Source organism: Lactuca virosa, chromosome 4 (genome assembly GCF_052849685.1).
Source record: "Lactuca virosa cultivar CGN04683 chromosome 4, Lactuca_virosa_CGN04683_v6, whole genome shotgun sequence".
Taxonomy (NCBI): Eukaryota; Viridiplantae; Streptophyta; class Magnoliopsida; order Asterales; family Asteraceae; genus Lactuca; species Lactuca virosa.
The window spans coordinates 449,794,004-449,814,430 of NC_136429.1; positions in this window are offsets into that span (position 1 = coordinate 449,794,004).

The following is a 20,427-nucleotide window of genomic DNA, read 5'->3' on the forward strand; positions in this document are numbered from 1 at the left end:
TACTAACTCTTAGATTTCAGCCACCACTATTACACACACACTTGGGTGTCATTTCATGCATCACAAGCTTGTTTATATAGTGCACATGATTAGGGTAAACCCTAATAACCCATGTCTTTTCCTTTCCAAGGATTCATGGGTTAAAAGCTCCGTGGATCATCCATGGACTTCCATATAAGCTTAGCCCATTACCATAATGAGTGTTAGTCCACACTATATAAATATAATAGCCCATGTTTAATTAGTCACCATTTGATCACTAAATTAATTCATAATTAATTTAAGACCAATACTAATTAAATAATACAATTTCATATTAATATATTATAACTTATAATATATTAATAAGCCGCAAATATACTCTTCTCATAATGTTATCCATATAAATAGTTTGGGTGAAGTGCAACCCAAATGGACCATGCCGGGTCGGGTCAAGTATATACCAAATAAGTTATGGACTTAGACACCTTATCCAACAGTCTCCCACTTGGATAAGTCTAATAACTATATTTGCCTATATGACTTCAGGAACCAACCGGCAATCGTAGCTCTTGAAAACTCTAGTGAACTATGAAGCGCCATTTTAGATAAGTGATTATATAATCCTATATTCTCATGATATCAGCCGGACAAATACATGGAACAACGTCGTACTTATTGTCCAGCAGTTTGTTTCCCGATTTCCGATTTGTTTGACAAAGAACTAAATTGAACACATCAATTAGGTTCTGACCGGGCCCGGTACATAGGTCAAAACAAAATCATCGAGGGGCCCAGATATCGCTTCTATTTCTAGAAGGAACAGATAAACTTCGACTCATATGCTTGTTCTACTACTTGTTGAATTGTACACAAAGGCACGTTTTATAACATCAAGTTACTGATGCATTTACGTGCAATCAATGCACAACCAATTCATAGGTAACAACTCATATCTCTAGGTTTGAAGACTTATATGATATTATCGTCTCACGATCACTCGAGATAAATTCCATGAAGTGATACAAGTGAGCGTGGATTAATTCCAATACTCATAACTTATGAGCACTCATGAATGTTGTAGCAACCATTGCTATGACTAAACACATTTAGCCATCTACAAACTCGATTCATGACAGTCTTAATTCATACCTACTTCCAACATATGAACGACTGTGGAGTGTTTAAATAACTTAGTCATTCGGAAAGAATAACCTAGCTATTCTGGAAGTCAAAACATGCAAAGTCAAACACAATAATAATCGAATCCAATATGGTCTCAGAACCCTTTTGAATATAAATAAAACCACCTTTTATTTATCACCATATTGTTTACACATTATTCATTGTATAATGTTTCAAATAATCAACTTAATACTTGAATAAAAACAACAGTTGTCCCATGCTCCTAGCATGTACACTTTGTTTTTCTAAACAATAGTTATGCCATACTCCAAGTATGCACACTATGTTTGTGTATGATCTTTACTTTGTGAAATAGATCATTTGAACATGATTCCAATGATGCTCATTTCACAATCCCAAATCCTTATTGTAAATGTAAGAATTCCTAATTCCTACCATTTACCAAAAAAACTGTTAGATTTTAAACTTTTATGCAATGTTCCTCTTGTAATGATTATGCACAAAGTCACAAAACTTGTCAACAGTCATTACAGAGTATTCCAAAGGAGATCAACTCTATGGAAACGAAGTCTCATATTCAAAGTACATTGCTTTGAACATCCTTCTTGCACTAAGGTTTTCTAATCTTACACAGATTGAATAACTTCCACCTATGGAGAAATTTCCATAGTCCCATTTTGACTATCACTTCCGAACAAGAGTTACCTCTTTTCAGAATATGTCAATATGGTCATTTCCAACAATTTATATCCTACTTCCAACTGTCCCCGAGCAACCAATCTTTGGAGAACCTTAGATTGTCCTCGACAATTGCTTAATCACTTTAGTCATATCCAATTCTAGACTTTTCCCTTCTTAATGCCCTAAGCATTTGGAAAATTTAGAAAGGATAAATATTATAGCACATGAAATCGATCCTATATCCGAAGCATATGGGACACGATTCATGATGTCTCACATAAAGACATGATACTAGACCAGTCTTTTGCTACAATAAGGATGAATATTATAGCACATGAAATCGATCCTATATCCGAAGTATATGGAACACGATTCATGATGTCTCACATAAAAACATGATACTAGACCAGTCTTTTGCTACAATATTTTTTATTTGCCATGTTTTCAAATTTTAACTATGAAGAGGGATGCCGTAATCATAATCGAATTTTGATAACGCAATATATATAGAATTTCTTTAAGTTGAACCATTCCAACATAAAATACATATATATATCCTTGACTAAAGATGATTAAAAACTCAATCTAAGCTTTTAGAATTGAAATGAAGTATAATTTCCTCTCCCTTAATTATAGCAAAACAACTTTTCAACCCCAACAACTTTACGAATTGAAACTTTTGGTTTTCTATAATTAACATTGCTAACTTGCAACACTAAACATAATAATCATGCTCCCACTAACATAATGATTATCAGCATAACACTTATGCTCCCACTAGCTCTGACATATTTCCAGAAATCAGCTAGACTCCTGAAATTTAGATTCGTACACCCTTTCTTAGATAGCTCACATGTGTGTCTAAACAATTTCCAGAACTATGAAAAGGGATGCCGTAATCATAGTCTTAATTGTTTAGACCTTTGCCATTTCTCACAAGTCCATGTTAGTGTGCCGGTTAACCACACACGCTCCACTAACGACTTTGAGAATGCAAACATCACAATTGCTATCTACTTAAAATCTTCTTAGTGAAAGCATTTCCTCACCATCATTTTCATGAATCGGAGAGAAACCTTATGACACTTAGATTTTATAGTGTATGAGTTTCTATCCATGTGAATTTGTCAAAACCATAATCACAAGACAAGGTTAGTGACAAATTAGCCTTACATGGATTGAACTTGTTCAATCTTAATTTCTTGTCACCTGGTAGCACAAGGCCCACCAATGCTTCCAAGCTGTTATGCACACAGTTTAGAACTAACAAAACTCATATGCATAGTCAACTTAATAGGAACAGACACAGAAACAAGAATTATGTCAACTTAATAGGTTGCAAACCTTAAGTCGTGTGCTAGTGATAAAACTCAAGTTTTACTCTTGATATCTTGAAATCCTTTCAGGATCTTAAAGACTCCCACTGTCCTCTTGACATATAAGTTTCCCTAGTCAAGGACCATTCCTTGACAAAACAAATAGTCAAGGAATAGTGCGGACTCTTATCAAGATAAACACTTCACACAATTGGTCCTAGTTGGTCTTTGTCTTATCCAAGACATCACAACTTACCAATTTCAAATGTACAGGAGTAGAAAACATTTTACACTACATTTGATAAGTGTTTTAAACCTTACTTTATGTCACTCAATGTTACAATCTTGGAGTATTACTCTAAGAATTGTTTTTGGAACGAAGTATGATTCATCTTCTTGATTTTAACCAATCCAACAATTCATGACTCCTCTTCTTAGTCATAACAATGCACTAAGATGTCCTTAGAGTATGAATTTGTGATATGGTTTCATAATCATTAAGATGATCATAAAACATGATACTAAAGTACTCTCCCATCTTTTCTGATTTGAGAAACTTCTATCTTTCTGCCCAATTTGATTCTTCTCATCCGTTCTGCCATACATTGAAACCTTTCCAATGTCACATAATTATACTTAACCTTATAAGTATAACCATATTTACTAATCTTTAGTAAATCACGACGAATCGATCTTTGTGGTGGACCTTGACCAGCACACACCCAGTGTACCTAATTCCTTATTCCTTCAATTGACTCACATATGCATGTGATCAATGAATTAGTCTCAATTTTACAAAGATGAGAATTCTCATTCATCATACAATACAACTTGTATGATTCCAAGTTTCTGTCTAACTGAAGCTTGGGTGATGAGAACCTTTCCTCATTTGGTAAATTCAGACACTACCACAAATGAGAGAATCAAACTCATATTTCCAATATTGCTAGAAACATACAAACATCAATTTTCCATAAATGCCATTGTAAGGGGATATAATATAAAATAAACTAAACAAAACTTTTATTTCTTTATAAAATGCGGAAAAATATTCCTTACAATGCATCTTCAAATGAAAACTATGATATTACATATTTCCTAGCAATCTATCATAACTTTTAAGTAGTAGCTCAAAAATCCGATCCTCGAACCATGCGATAGAGATCCATCTTCGTGATCAGATTCAGCACACTCCTATTTTAACCTTCCTTTTGCTCGCTCCTGCTAAACATCAAGATGCAACCTAGTCACATCATGTAATAAGAATCAACAATTAGGAATTTTAACAAAGTTAGATAGTGGACTTACCTGAAGCCGACTCAAACATTTTGTCTCTACTTGCTTTCAAACATTTCAGGTATTCAGGGCAGCTTCGCTTCCAATGTCCCTTCTCATGACAATAAAAACATATAGACTCTTTGGGAATGGTACATGAGACAATCACAGACTTAGCCTTTCCCTTTACCTTTTGGTCAACCGGGTTGACCAAGGCCGATCCCTTTCCATTGGGACGAGAAAGCTTTTCTGGACTTCCAATGTTACCATTGTCCATGTCCATGGAAGTTTGAGAATTAGACCTTCCATCAATATTTGCTTGACCATTGTGCCAAATCATTGCTGATTCAACAGCAACAAGCAAATAAGAAAGGTCTATTAGGGTTATGTCAGGATCTGTCATATGGTAGTCTTTAATAAACTCACCATACGACTCAGGAAGTGACTGAAGAACCCAGTCAACAGCGAACTTCCTTGAAATAACAGCACCCAACATTCTCAACCTGTCAATGTGTGACTTCATTCCTAAGACATGAGTGCACACAGGTCTTCCATCTTTATGTTTCGTTTCTAGTAGAGCTTGAGTGACCTTGAACCTTTCAAGTCTTCGGGCTTGTGGGTCAGGGAGAATAAATGGAGGAGGTGGAGGGAGTGAAGCATGATGTTGAGGTACATCATCTTCAAGAGGAAAGCTTGTTCCAAGCGATTTGGGAAGATCATAGTTGTCTGAACCAGACATCTACAATGGGAGAAAATCAAGTTAGTTGATTCAAGTCCTTAATATAACACCCAATATGAAATATTAAGGCTAGGACCCAACACAATATTTTATAACTTAGAAGAGGGATGCCGTAATCCAAGCTATAAAATATTTGAAGGTAGGCAAATGACGATGCACCAATTTCCATCATGAAAAACGAAATAATCTATTAGGTTTTAATTGGATTTGAAACTCCTAGATCTTTTGAGATTCATTGAACTTTTCAATGGCATGTTTCAATCTCGATTGTGCCCTCTCAAGTTTTGTGACTGGGATGCCAAGGATCACAAAACAAGGTGTGAATAACCATGCAAACTCACTAGGTACCCTTAATATTATCACCTAATCGATGTGTCGGTTAACCACACACGCTCCACCGATCTATGATAAACATTAAGTCACCCTTCGTGATCCTTACTAGTCCAAGTTAGTGTGTCGGTTAACCACACACGCTCCACCAACGACTTGGTAAGGTACAAAGTGTGAATTCCATGGACTAGCACCAAGTTCACATTTTTCCTAAAGTAACTAAGATTGGGAATTAAAATATTTAGTTACTTTATAATAATCATTATAATTTTAATGAGGATTTAAAGTCATTGTCCTACCCGTTCGGCTAACGACCCTCCACCGATCAAGGAAGCGGTGGGTGAGAATGGACACCCATTAAGTTGTCATTTTATAGGCAACAACCTTATACCCCCTTATAGACCGGCTTCGTGAATGAGGCCTACTAACGGTAAAACGACTTGATCTTATACATATATATAATAATTAACCATTAATGTTATAAATAGTATAAGTGTTGAATTTTAACTATTAAAACTCTATGGGTTGGAATTAAAGTTTATTAAAGTGTGTGTAACTTTACAAATTCCAAAACTTGAGGACAAGTTTTGAAACTATTCAAAACTTTTCATTTCATAACTTATGAATTAAAGGTTCATAAAAATGAAGACTCTTCATTTCCATGTAACTTATGTGTTTTAAGTGTGTGTTTAAAAGAAGTGACCTTTGGATATCCATAACTTGAGGACAAATTATGGACTCCATTAAAACACATAAATGATCAAGAATTAATCCTAAACAATTCAGCAAATAATTCCTATCATCTTCTAAATTCATAAGAACATGAACATGATCATCAAAGTTTCAAGAATTATATGAACACATACAAAGCATGAAATTTTGATATAAGCTATTGTAAATGGATTAGAACAACCATTACACCAACTAAAACAAGTTTTAAAACACCAAAACAGTTTAGGGTAATGTTTCTAGTCCATTTCCAGCAGCAAAAGTCGAAAATCTGCATTCTGAGGCTCCTACTCGCCGAGTGCACGAACCTACTCGGCGAGTAGGATGAGTTTACACATGAACTCGGTTTGTCCCCCCATGGACTCGGCGAGTTCATCAGTCAGACAGTAAAAAATCGACTTTTTATCACTATTTTGCATCAAGTATCAAACAAGCAAGCCTAGGCTCTGATACAACTGTTGGGTTTTGAGCATTCTAACACTTCCTAAGTGTACATGCAACCCTAATAAACCTTGGATCTATGTTTGTCTAAGGTACATGCAAAATATTATTTTCCAAGGTTTATAACCTATCTAGCATGGCATGGGGTACTTTTAAACATAAAAGAACTAGATGAATTACATACCTTTTGTTGATTTTTGATTCCTTAGAGTTTGAGAGCCAAGCACCAATAATGTGAATGCCTCAAATGGAAATCACAAATCACCACAAACTTGGAAAATGTATGAGAGAGTATACTAACTCTTAGATTTCAGCCACCACTATTACACACACACTTGGGTGTCATTTCATGCATCACAAGCTTGTTTATATAGTGCACATGATTAGGGTAAACCCTAATAACCCATGTCTTTTCCTTTCCAAGGATTCATGGGTTAAAAGCTCCATGGATCATCCATGGACTTCCATATAAGCTTAGCCCATTACCATAATGAGTGTTAGCCCACACTATATAAATATAATAGCCCATGTTTAATTAGTCACCATTTGATCACTAAATTAATTCATAATTAATTTAAGACCAATACTAATTAAATAATACAATTTCATATTAATATATTATAACTTATAATATATTAATAAGCCGCAAATATACTCTTCTCATAATGTTATCCATATAAATAGTTTGGGTGAAGTGCAACCCAAATGGACCATGCCGGGTCGGGTCAAGTATATACCAAATAAGTTATGGACTTAGACACCTTATCCAACAAATGGATCATTAGTTTCCATGTAGAAATACTTTGTCTTAGCATCCTCATCTCCATCTTTAGAACCAAAAGATCAGTAACTTTCATCACTCTCAATGGTTTGTCTAGCCATAAGACATAGATTTCTCCCATAGTTTCCTTCACCCTCATCACCAGATGACCAATACCCATAAAAATTTTGAGAAATGTAGTGACAAATGCCTTTTCACTCTCTGCTATCTCTTGTGCACAACGAACATAATAAGTAGAGTCCTTTACCTTTGGTTTCTGAGGAACATCAACCAAGCAGTATTTAGTATAGTGGTTTCCAAGACCACACTTGTAACAGAAAATCTTAGGTTGGGCTGAGGTCAGAATTTTTTGAGGTTTCGAGGAGCAATTTGGAAGGTTAGGTCGATAAGTTGGTGGAGTTTTAGTAGGTTTGGGGTAAGGTTGAGGATTGTTTTGGTAAAGGACCTTGAAATCTATTTGGATGTGTTTTTTAATTGGGATTCCATGGTCGTTTGTATTTCATTGATAAAAGAGAAAACTCTTGTTGGAAACGAAGTTCGACATTTGCAACTTATGGATCAAAGTTTCTTCATAAGGGAAGTTTGGAACATGTGGAACAGTTTGAGTAGGTTGAATAGGAGGAACGTGCTGGACAACTTTGAATGGATCAGAGACAAATGGGTTCAGAAGAAGTTGATTAATGGAACAGACGAGAGCAAGAGGACCTCCAGAGAGTTCTCTTAATGTTTGAGCAACAATAGACTCGTGACCTTGCAGTTCATCAAACAACTGACAGAGCTTTAGTTTCTTCATAGATCCATTACTCTAAAGACAACACCTGACATTGCCCCATCCGTTTCCGAGACTCTTGATGAACTTCATATTGTACTCAAGAGGTGTAACGCTCGTTTTCTAGGCTAGGCATTAATGATGATGTAATAGTCTAGGCCAACCTTTGTAACTTGTTTTGAAATAATAAGATGTATTATTTGATTATTATGTGTTTTATGCTTAATTATTATAATTTAATCAGTTAAGGATAAAAATAAGCGTCGAAAATAAATATTAGATGAACCAGATATCTATGAAGAAAGTTGTAGTGGTCGAAACAAGGATTCCGGAGATATAAAGAATACCAAAATCCAAGTTATAACGAAGAAGTTATGACCTGTCGAAGTTTCACGACAGAACCCGCACGACGTTGTGTGACGTAAAAAGTGAATTTACAATAAAGTGCTTTTTAGCATTAATGATCTAAACGAAAGTCATAGTGTTCGTTAAAATCGAGAGCGTGCATAAAAAGAACGCCCAAATCTGACTTTGTATGAGGAAGTTATGATTTTTCTAAGTTTCGGCTTAGCAGTATGCAGCCCGAAACTCGAATTTTAGATCAATTGATTTTTAGTCGAAACAACTTAAATGAGAATCGAAGATCTAGTTGATAGTAGTTCAACGGTAAAAAGACAGACGAAAACGGACGTCGGATGAAGAAGTTATGAATTTTTAACGGACTTTTCCTGTCCCGGCCTATAAAAAATATAAGTTTAAAAATAAATTCAAAATTAGCCGACGGAGTATAAACGAAAGTTGTAGAACATAATTTCACCTACGCGTGGATATAAAGAACGTCAAAAACGGAGTTCGTATGAGAAAGTTATGAATTTTTGATGTTATGGGCACAAACTTCGAGGTTGGTCCGAAGGAGTACGTCCAGTGTACCGAAGTACGCCCAACGTACTCGTGTAAATGTTCCGGAGTCCGTCACCCTCCCTACTCCTTCGCATGAGAGACATGTGTCGTAGCCTTGATGCGTCCGAGCTGATCCCTTCGTACGCCCAACGTACGAAGTTACGCCCAATGAAGAGATGTGTGAGGCAGTACGCCCCGGGTACCGAAGCATTACGCCCAGCGTACTAAGGAGCTTCGTCCTCCTATAAATAGGATCCGAAGCCAGCCGACTTTTGTTTACAAAATTCACTCTTTTTTACCTCCTACTCTCTTCCAAGCTACACTAAAACTCCCCAAGCCTATAATATCATCCTAGCATCGTAAGCAAGCCCCGGAGAGCCCGAAGATCCCGAGAAAAGAGTTTTTCGAGACGAAACTATGCCCGCATGAAGCCCGGTTTTTGAGAAAACATATCGGTTTCATCGAAAAAGATTGTTTTAAGGGACGAAGTGTTGTTCAATCGTCGTCTTATCAGGTGAGTGTATAGTCACTTTCACCTTAGACATAGATATGAAGTATTTTCTATAAAATACGTGTTATGTGTAATTATATTATTAGTTTATTTGAGATGGGTGTTGAATAGATGTTTTATACAAGTTTTAAACTGTATATTTATTTTTATCTACAAATATGTTGGGTAAAACATGGGTAGATGAAACAGTTTATGTGTGTTAAAATGATGAGAGGCCTCGATGTTGTTGTTGTTGTTATTGGTGTTGTTGTTGTTGTTGTAGTCATCTAGCGGAGTATAGATGACGACCACGGACCTTTCTAGACAGTCCAGTGGAACGCTAGCAGGCTCGCAAGCTGTAGCTGTTGGTGAACTATATGTTCGCTGGTGTACTCCATCCCCCTCATGGTTGCCTTATTTGACATAAATTGCTGAGGAATCCCTAAAGCAGTGTTGTCACCCCGATGAAAATCATTACACTAGGTCCCTTATGATAGGTGTTTATGGACGTAAACTGAGGATAACGTGAACGGGTAATTAGGGTTATTGTTGGTTGATGAAATTAATAAATTTATTATTGGTTTATGAAATTAATAAATTTATTATTATTTGTGGGTTGAAAACCCTATATGCTCACCAGGCTCCCAAGCCTGACCCACTCAGCTTTCTGTATTACAGGTAGTGGACCTAGAGCATAATTTGGATGATGCTAAGAGATTTTTGGATTATAGGCCAGTAGATGTAAATATTTGTTGTAAGGCTTATAATGTACTGTTTATGCTTTTGGTCTGTATCGGAACATGACATCCCGAGGTTTTGTTGTATAATGAAAATACTTTACTTTAAGAAATTCTTTGATAAATTTTTATCATATTTTGTTTTGGGAACAAATTCCACAACATGTTTTGGAAGATTACTCTGCTTTTATTTTAAAAGCATAAACTAAATCTGTCTTTTCTGGCCGAGAAATTTGGGGATGTCACAAGAGGAGTTCAGACAACTCCATGTTTCGTCATGTTGTTCACCACGATTTTGTACCGATTTGATGCACAGGCAACAAATTCAACAAAATTTATATCCACAGAATCCTTATCACATGAACTACAACATTCCTCAACTATCTTTTATTAAATAGCATTTCTAAAATTAAAGCAACTTAGGGTTTAGCTCATATGTTCATCACACAACGATCTATATCTCTTAGGGTAGTGCCTGTAAAGAAAATAGTTATTACAAGTTCTTCCCTCCATCAAGTGATTCCATCCTCGAAATCTCCTAGAATCCTGTACTACAATTCAAGACTTTTACTAACTTATAGTCTTCCCAAGAAGAATTATCTAACCACAACACTCACTTCAATTCTATTTTGATCATTAGCACTTTTCTCGAGTCTCATAATGAATGAACATTACTTTGTGAGAAATTCATAATGTAGAAGATCACACACAATGAGGATAGAAACACATATACTATCTTTTGTTATCTGTACATACTCATAGCTCATGTATCATTTTTATTCTCTTTACAACAGATAGTACTCACTTACTACTTATTTAAAATCGGTTATTTCTATTAGACCTTCGCGGCTATCACCGGGTACTCGACTTAAGACTCATCCTCAGGTCACGAGTATATCACCAACATCAATAAACAGATCCTCATAATCACTTAATTGGGTATATCATTCAAATTTACTTATATTATCTATCACCAAATATCATTTTGGTGTATACTATATTTCCACATCTTAACACATACATCAACTCAATACATTGAAATTCTTGAATTTCATCACGTACACTAATCTCTAATAAATTTGGACCAAATACTCAATATGTCCCCACATTGGTATCAACTAATCCTTTAACACGTCAAACAAACACTTGCTTCTGAATAACTCCACACTAAGAAATAACCCATTTGTGAATACTTTCATATCACCTCAACTTTACACCTTATTATAATAAACTTTTCCTACTCTGCTCAAATACAACATTTGAGTCCCTACTCAATAATCACTACAAGGATGTCATCTTGTTCTCATTTCTACGATCTTGTTATTATACTGTCAACCTGTGACATAATCCAATCATTATGTCAACATCTGACGTATCGTGCCAACCTGTGACACTATCAACTCATATCGTGTCAACCTAAGACACTATCAACTCATATCGTGTCAACTTGTGACAGTATCAACTCATATCGTGTCAACTTGTGACGTCTCAACAAATATTATATCAACCTATGATACCATAATCGGTATCGTGTCAACCTGTCACACTCCGCTAACGCGGAAACGCAAGATATGACAGCGATAACGGTTTCATTGCAAAAGATAAAGATACATCACCATAGCAATATTCAAAAGTTTACAACCCATAGCTTAATAGAAACAAGTACAAGTTTTTCCAAAATAACATTGTTCAAAATATAACTTCATAAATAACTTCAACACGATGCAGCATGCTCTATGATGATGAATCTTTATATCCACTTACTAATTATTTCCTGAAAAAGCATGTAAAACGAGCGTCAACTATGAAAATAGTTGGTGAGTTCACAAGTTTATAAAATCAAGATTTGGAATAAGGCTTTTCATAAATACAAGTACATTGCTTTAATGAGAAACAAAGTTGATTGCTATGATTGATAACAAGTTTATTGCTATAACGAGAAACGAGTTTGTATGTGTATGAGCAAACAATGAGTCTCAACCAAACCTATGACTGAAGCCCTATCAAGATCTATGCTTATCGTTCCATAGATGAATATGGTATCATGCACTCCAGCAATAGGGCGAGTGAGGAGTTGTCAATTCCTAATAGCGCTATCCATAATGACCATTGGCTCAAAGAGTTAATGGTTAGAGATAAGGGAAGGGCCTTAGTAGGATAAGTTCTCATGTTCCGTGTTGCATAGACATACATAGAGAGATATAGCAATAAAATAGCAATCATGTTTGATACAAATCAATTTAAATACAACATTCAAATAATAGTTTTTCGGGACATGTTTTTCCACCCCAAAACATAAAAACTGAAAATAGGGGAGTGCGTGAATACTCACAATGTTTCGAGTAGGTACTAGTGGTGCCTCGGAATACACCAACGTCTTACTACCGGGATCCTACGACATCAAACACACACTAGTGAGTTTCCATGTCGAAATCTAATGCTAATATACTAAACTCTACATATAGAGAAATGCCAAATTTATGTTCTAATATTGGTTTTATATTAATTGGTTACAATTTTTCTGAAATGGTGAAATTCTATAACTCATGTGATTAAGACAATTTTGGATATTAATTTTCCAGATTTAGTAATATTAATTTAGGGTATTTCAACACATTTAAAGGTGTTTTAAATTCCTAAAAATGTAAACTATTATCAAACAGTTTCCAAAAATTGTCAAACCTTATATTTTCATTCTAAATACAATAGAGGTTTTCCATAAAATTTCCCTTGAATTTTTGATATGGTTAACTATTTTTCCAAATTTTTAAGCCTTCATAACCAAATAAATTCACTAAAAATAGCATTCAAAGGATGAAAATTCTCAAACTTTTTATTTTACTGTTATTACACATTACTAAGCTAGGAAAAATATAAAAATGGATTTCCAAGCTGTTTAGTTATATTTTATGATTTTTGAGCATTTATTCTAATAAAAATTGGAATAAATAGAAAACAGTTTCCAAAATTACTCAAACTTTTTATTTAACTGTTATTATACATAACTAAGCTAGGAAAAATATAAAAATGGATTTCCAAGCTGTTTAATTATATTTTATGATTTTTGAGCATTTATTCTAATAAAAATTGGAATAAATAGAAAACTGTTTCCAAAATTACTCAAACTTTTTATTTAACTGTTATTATACATAACTAGGCTGGGAAAAATATAAAAGATATTTTTCAGTGGTTATTTCTATTTTTCCTTGTTTTATCCCCTTAAATAATCATTAATTGAAGAATAAATAACAAACAGTTAAAATAAATTACCAAAAATTTTTGTAACATCATTTACAGTGTAAGTTATCTGGGAAAAATACCAAAAGTGGTTTTCATATTGTATAATCCGGTTTTGGGTATTTATGTGTATTTAAGTGTATTTAAGTGTATTTAACCTTAGAAAATAGGAGAAAAATAGTATACAGTAGAGGAAAATCATCAAAAGTTTTATGTATCCTCCTAATATACAACATGATGTTCTGGTAAATTTTCATGAATTTTGGATAATCAGAACTATTTTTCCTATTTTTAGGCCATTATAACTACCAAAAATTGGGAAAACTAGAAAGGCATGATGAAAACTTCTGAAATTATTTTTCTGAGTCTCCCACCACAGGTAAGAGCTGCGAAAATTGTTAGATACAATTTTCACACTCTTTAAAGTGGTTTTGTGATTTATTGCACCCAAACAAAAAGAAAATCGAAAATCATACTAAACAGCAACATAAATCGATGAAATTTAATGAGAGGTCATTATTCACCATAGGGGTCATCCACGAATTTATTCCGGATTTATAGACCTCTGGAAGTATTTTATGTGATTTATGCCCTTGTTTTCTTGTAACAATTTTATTAAATCAAGGAAATGATAAAAACTCTTGAAATTTTCCAGATGTTCATATTACCTTAATGGGAATCTGGAAAAATTTTGATTTGAACAGAAAAGAACTTTTAGATATTTTTATAGACAAAATCATTTACATGCACTATTAACAATGTACTTTGATCACCAAGCTCTTTAGCTTGGTGTTCATCACATGCATCACGGTTTGAAGACCATGCATGGACATATGTTTGTCATAGTGATGTTTTTAAAGGAAATACTTGAATGCATAAGGTGTATGAACCTTTAAAACTTGTAAAAATCCGAACTTTAGTGTTTGACATAGGTTTTGGTCCTTGGATTTCACCATTAAACAACATGCATGTTGTTCTTGGGTGAAACCCTACCACCATCATCATCAAACTCGACATTCATGAACATGTTCATGAATGTTCATAAAGAATGGTGTAGAAGGAAGAGAAATACAAGAAAACTCTTTAAAAACAAGAAGGAAAAGTAAGGGAGGGTGAAAGATTTTCGTGTATACCTTGAAGAATAGCCTTGGAAGATGAAGATTTGAGTGTGGAGAGGTGTTCTTGACTGAAAATTTTCGTGAGTTTAGAGAGAGAGGAGGAGAGTTTGAGAGTTGAAAGGGTGGAGTGTGAGAGAGAGTGAAGAGAGAAGTGGAAGAGTGGGGATTGTGTTTTAATGATTGAAGTTTTGGGAAGAGAGAGGGCATGGGGGAGATGTAATTACCCTCGCTTAAAAACAAGAAGGAAAAATAAGGGAGGGTGAAAGATTTTCGTGTATACCTTGAAGAATAGCCTTGGAAGATGAAGATTTGAGTGTGGAGAGGTGTTCTTGACTGAAAATTTTCGTGAGTTTAGAGAGAGAGGAGGAGAGTTTGAGAGTTGAAAGGGTGGAGTGTGAGAGAGAGTGAAGAGAGAAGTGGAAGAGTGGGGATTGTGTTTTAATGATTGAAGTTTTGGGAAGAGAGAGGGCATAGGGGAGAGGATGCACGGATTTTATGAGTGAGAGAGGCTCCATCTCTCCTAAATTCAAACTTTATAAAACTCCCTCCTTAATTTTTATAAAACCCTAATTTTTATAAAAGTGTTTATTAAAGCAATTCTTGATTTATTTAAAAATCTTGTTTTTAACTAATAAATTATGATTAATGTATGATAATTTAACTTTCTATTTCATTGATTATAATCCATAATTTTGATTAATAAAAATTTGATATTAGGAAGTTTATAGCCAATTTTATAAAGTTTTTAAGCTTTAAGGTTTATAAATTTGGATTTTTGGCTCTTTAGGGTTTTTGGAATATTGTTTGATATTCACTATCATATTGGAATGTAATTAGAATATTTTAATTTATTTTTAGGGTTTTATACCCTTTTTCAATTGTAACAAAGTTTGAAGTTTCATTCTAATTATGGTATTGGCATTTCCTATTGTAGTCAAGCAACTTACTAGAATCGTAAGAGTCAAGTATATTAGTCCTAGATCTTAGTTGGATCCTAGTTTATGCAAGATTTTGACCTAATTTATACTACTAGGCCATGGCATGTTGTGCATGAATGGTTTTTATAAAGATGCATGAGTCCGAGAATGACCTGAATTGACAGTTGTCACAGTATCCCCCACTTAGAAAGAATTTCGTCCCGAAATTCATTCTATGTCATCGTTTGTCATTGCATGGGAAAAGTTGTGGATACTTTTCCTTCATGAAGTCCTCACGCTCCCAGGTGTACTCCGACCCGCGTTTTGAGTTCCATCGAACTTTCACAATCGGAATCTTACTCCGCTTAAGTTGTTTCACCTCCTTGTCAAGGATTTCTATCGGTTCCTCAACAAAGTTTAGCTTATCATTGATCTTAATTTCCTCCAGAGGTACTATTAATGCTTCGTCGACTAAACATTTCTTACGATTGGAGACGTGGAATGTGTCGTGAATGGCGCTTAAATCTTGGGGTAATTGGAGTTTTCTCACTTCTTGATTGCCTCAATCTTAACCGGATCTACATGGATTCCTTTTTCGCCGACTACATGGCCAAGGAAATGTACTTCTCGAATCCAGAATTCACACTTAGTGAACTTGGCATACAATTTATGCTCCTTCAATAGCTCCAACACTAGCTTCATATGTCTCTCATGATCTTCTTTGGTTTGCGAGTAAACAAGTATGTCATCGATAAATACAATTACAAACTTGTCTAGGTATGGTCTACAGACCCTATTCATCAAATCCATGAAAACAGCGGGTGCGTTCGTTAGTCCAAAAGGCATGACTAAGAACTCATAATGTCCATAACGGGTTCTAAATGCTGTTTTGTGAATGTCTCCTTCGTGAACTCTTAGTTGATGGTATCCTGATCGGAGGTCGATCTTTGAGAAGTATGAAGCGCCCTGCAACTGATCGAACAAGTCATCAATTCGAGGAAGAGGATATCGATTCTTGATTGTCAACTTGTTCAATTCTCTGTAATCAATGCACATTCGGAACGACCCATCTTTCTTTTTGACGAATAACACTGGGGCTCCCCAAGGTGAAGAGCTTGGTCGAATAAACCCTTTGTCTAGAAGTTCTTGAAGTTGTCCGGACAGTTCTTGCATCTCGGATGGCGCGAGGCGATATGGTGCTTTTGCTACCGGTGCCGCTCTGGGAATTAAGTCTATCCGAAATTCGACCTGTCTGTGAGGGGGTAGACCGGGTAATTCCTCCGGAAACACTTCGGGATAGTTTTGAACCACTGGAATCTCCTTGAGTTGCTTAGCTTCGGGTTCTCTTTCTATCACGTGGGCCATGAATGCGATACAATCCTTTTTCAGGTACTTATGAATCTTTATGCTCGATACAATGTTTAAACTTCTTCCTGGCTTCTCACCGTGTATGATAAGGGTTTCTCCATTAGGGAGAGGTATCCTAATGACTTTCTCGTAACAACCAATATCCGCTCTATTCTTGGATAACCAATCCATTCCTACTATTACATCAAAACTACCTAGCTCTATAGGAATTAGGTCAATGCTAAAGAGTTTATCAGCTAAATTCAGAGTACAGCCAGGAATTATTTCATTAGCCCTAATTTCATACCCATCAGCAAGTTCAATAGCATAAGTATTCCTCATCTTTCTCGATTTCAAGTCAATTAATGGTCTAAATGCTAAAGAAACAAAACTCCTTTCTGCTCCCGCATCGAATATTACTGATGCAAAATGGTTGTTCAGGAGAAACGTACCTGTTATCACCTTAGGGTTCTGACGAGCTTCTTCTGCACCAATCACAAAGGCTACACCCCTTGGCCACCCACCTTGATTTCCTTGGAAGTTTTGCCTGGCTTGGCCTTGTCCATTGTTACCAGGCCCCTTGTTCAGTTTGGGACATGCTCTACGGAGATGATCAGCACTCCCGCACTCGTAACATGCCCTTTTTCCATCCTTATTCAGCTTACAATACTTCGAGTAATGGCCTGTTTGTTTACAGTTTTGGCACACTGGGCAAGCTCCCTTGTGATGGAAGTTACACTTATTGCACTTCGGAAGCGGTCCTGAGTACTGCTTTCGCTCCTGCACTTCCATGACTTCCGGTTCCTGAGTTTTCACTGGTTCTTGCTCCTGGGCTCTTACCATAAAGTTTCTTGAGACTTTCTGCTTCCTCCCTGACTTGCCTCCATACTTCTTCTCTCCCTGATCTGTTGGCTTCCTCTTGCTACTAGAGTTTTCCTTTGTCGATGCTCCCATCCTTATCACATCATTGGTTAGTCGATTTGCTAGACTTACTGCACTTTGAATGGTAGTTGGGTTTGCTGAAGTAACCATTCCCCGAATCTCTGGTGCCAGACCCCAGATGTAACGATCTATCCGTTTCTCCTCAGGAGTAACCATGTGAGGTACCAGTTTTGTTAGTTCATGAAATCGGACTGTGTACTTCTCTATTTGTGTTCCAACCATAGAATGGTTCCAGAACTCAGATTCAAGCTTCTGAATTTCATCCTTGGGACAATACTCCTCTATCAGTAGCTTCTTCAGGTCTTCCCAAGTTAGGTGATATGCCGCTGCACGACCTCGGGTTTGCACTAGAGTATTCCACCAGGTCAATGCCCTATCTTGGAGTAGACAAGTTACATACTCAACTTTGTTGCGCTCGAGGCATTTGCTAATGTGAAGGACCGACTCCATGCTGTCAATCCATTTCAGCAACCCGACCGCACCTTCATTTCCATGGAACTCCTTAGGTTTACAGGCCATAAAGGACTTGTAGTTGCATTCTCTTTCATTGTTTCCCCGGTTTCCTCCACTACTTCCTTGGTTAGCATTAAGTCCCGCAGTTACTTGAGTAACAATGTTTGGGATTGCTTCGATGAGTTGTTGTGCTACAATTTGAGCAACATCGGGTGTTTCGTTCTGTGGGCGCCCGCGATTAGGCCTTCCTGACATGGTTCTAAGACACAAGAGAAGAAATACGTATGAATACATAAAATAATGTATAATTTTTTTTTGTTCACTACTATTTTGAAAACCATAAGTGTTGTCAAATTAATGGTTTGCATTAATACTATGCACATAGATTTGAGAAAGGAAAGAAAAAGAAAAATCTTTTTATTCAACTATTGACTAAATAAGTTCTAGGGTTTGACCTCATAGTAAAAGTTTTCAAACATAAAATAAACTTCTTCATTACCATTTGAAATAGTCTTAAAACCAAAACAATACATCAATCCCAAAATAAAGTTTTAATGTCTTTCCCCAAAAGATACCCAACATGGGTTTTCATTTCATGACACAATAAAATACTAAAATCAGAACCAAGTACGAATCGCTATCCCAACAAGAAACATCCACACCACAATCAGTAACAGCCCTCCAAACACATAACATGCGGTCATCGCACGACCTGCCACTCGTCTAGCAGCACTAGCAGTGTCAGCAGTCTCCATCGAATGCTGAAACAGGATTTCCATCCTTGTCAACACTTCATCCAAAACTTCCCGATGCTCAACTATCACAGCAAGACTGTGATGTAGGCCCGCTGCCATCGAATGCATCCTCCGGGACTCCTCCGGGGTCATACCTGACCGCCTGACAGGTATCCCTATAACTCGCTGAGGTGGGGGTGCTCTCGGTCCTGCCATGCTGGGTCCTACCCGACTGGTTCCTGCCGTGCCAAGTCCTGCTGTACTGGTTGCTATCCTTCCCGGGATAGGGACACTCTTCCTTGCTGTCCTCCGATTACGAAGCCCATAAAGTGGTGGTTGTGGCAACACCGATGCAGGCGATGCCTCACGTCGCTGACTTGGGGCGTTGTCATTGCTGATCTCCACCGAGTTCCCTGTATCTTCTGTGTCTTCCGAGGGGTCTTCCTCCACCGAGGTGGGGGGATCACGTCGACGGATAACAGTGACGTAGCCGGACTCATCAGCTGAGGCGGTAGTGTGAGAAGATGACGATGTCGACATAGTGGACTGAGACATAGATTCAATGAGATATGAAATAAATGACAATGCATGCCTATAATATGCAATGCTTACACACACCAAAATTAACCTTTTTGAATTTTTTTTGAAATAAAGTTTTCTCAAAAATTTTGTTGAACATATTCCCATTATAATTAGCTCAAGCTTTGTATAAATCTTTCCTTAATTAAACATAGGTGATCAGGCTATGTTTAATTAAGGTCCAACGATACACTTCCCGACCTAATTATATTAGTAATATGTTTGATGTAAAAAGAATTTTTATAAGTTTTGGTTATAGGTTGTGTTTTCTTAAAGGAAAACTGATGTTCTCTATAACTTTAGCTCTGATACCACTTCTGTCACACCCCGCTAAAGCAGAAACGCAACATATGACAGCGATAATGGTTTCATTGCAAAAGATAAAGATACATCACCATAGCAATATTCAAAAGTTTACAACCCATAGCTTAATAGAAACAAGTACAAGTTTTTCCAAAATAACATTGTTCAAAATATAACTTCATAAATAACTTCAACACGATGCAGCATGCTCTATGATGATGAATCTTTATATCCACTTACTAATTATTTCCTGAAAAAGCATGTAAAACGAGCGTCAACTATGAAAATAGTTGGTGAGTTCACAAGTTTATAAAATCAAGATTTGGAATAAGGCTTTTCATAAATACAAGTACATTACTTTAATGAGAAACAAAGTTGATTGCTATGATTGATAACAAGTTTATTGCTATAACGAGAAACGAGTTTGTATGTGTATGAGCAAACAATGAGTCTCAACCAAACCTATGACTGAAGCCCTATCAAG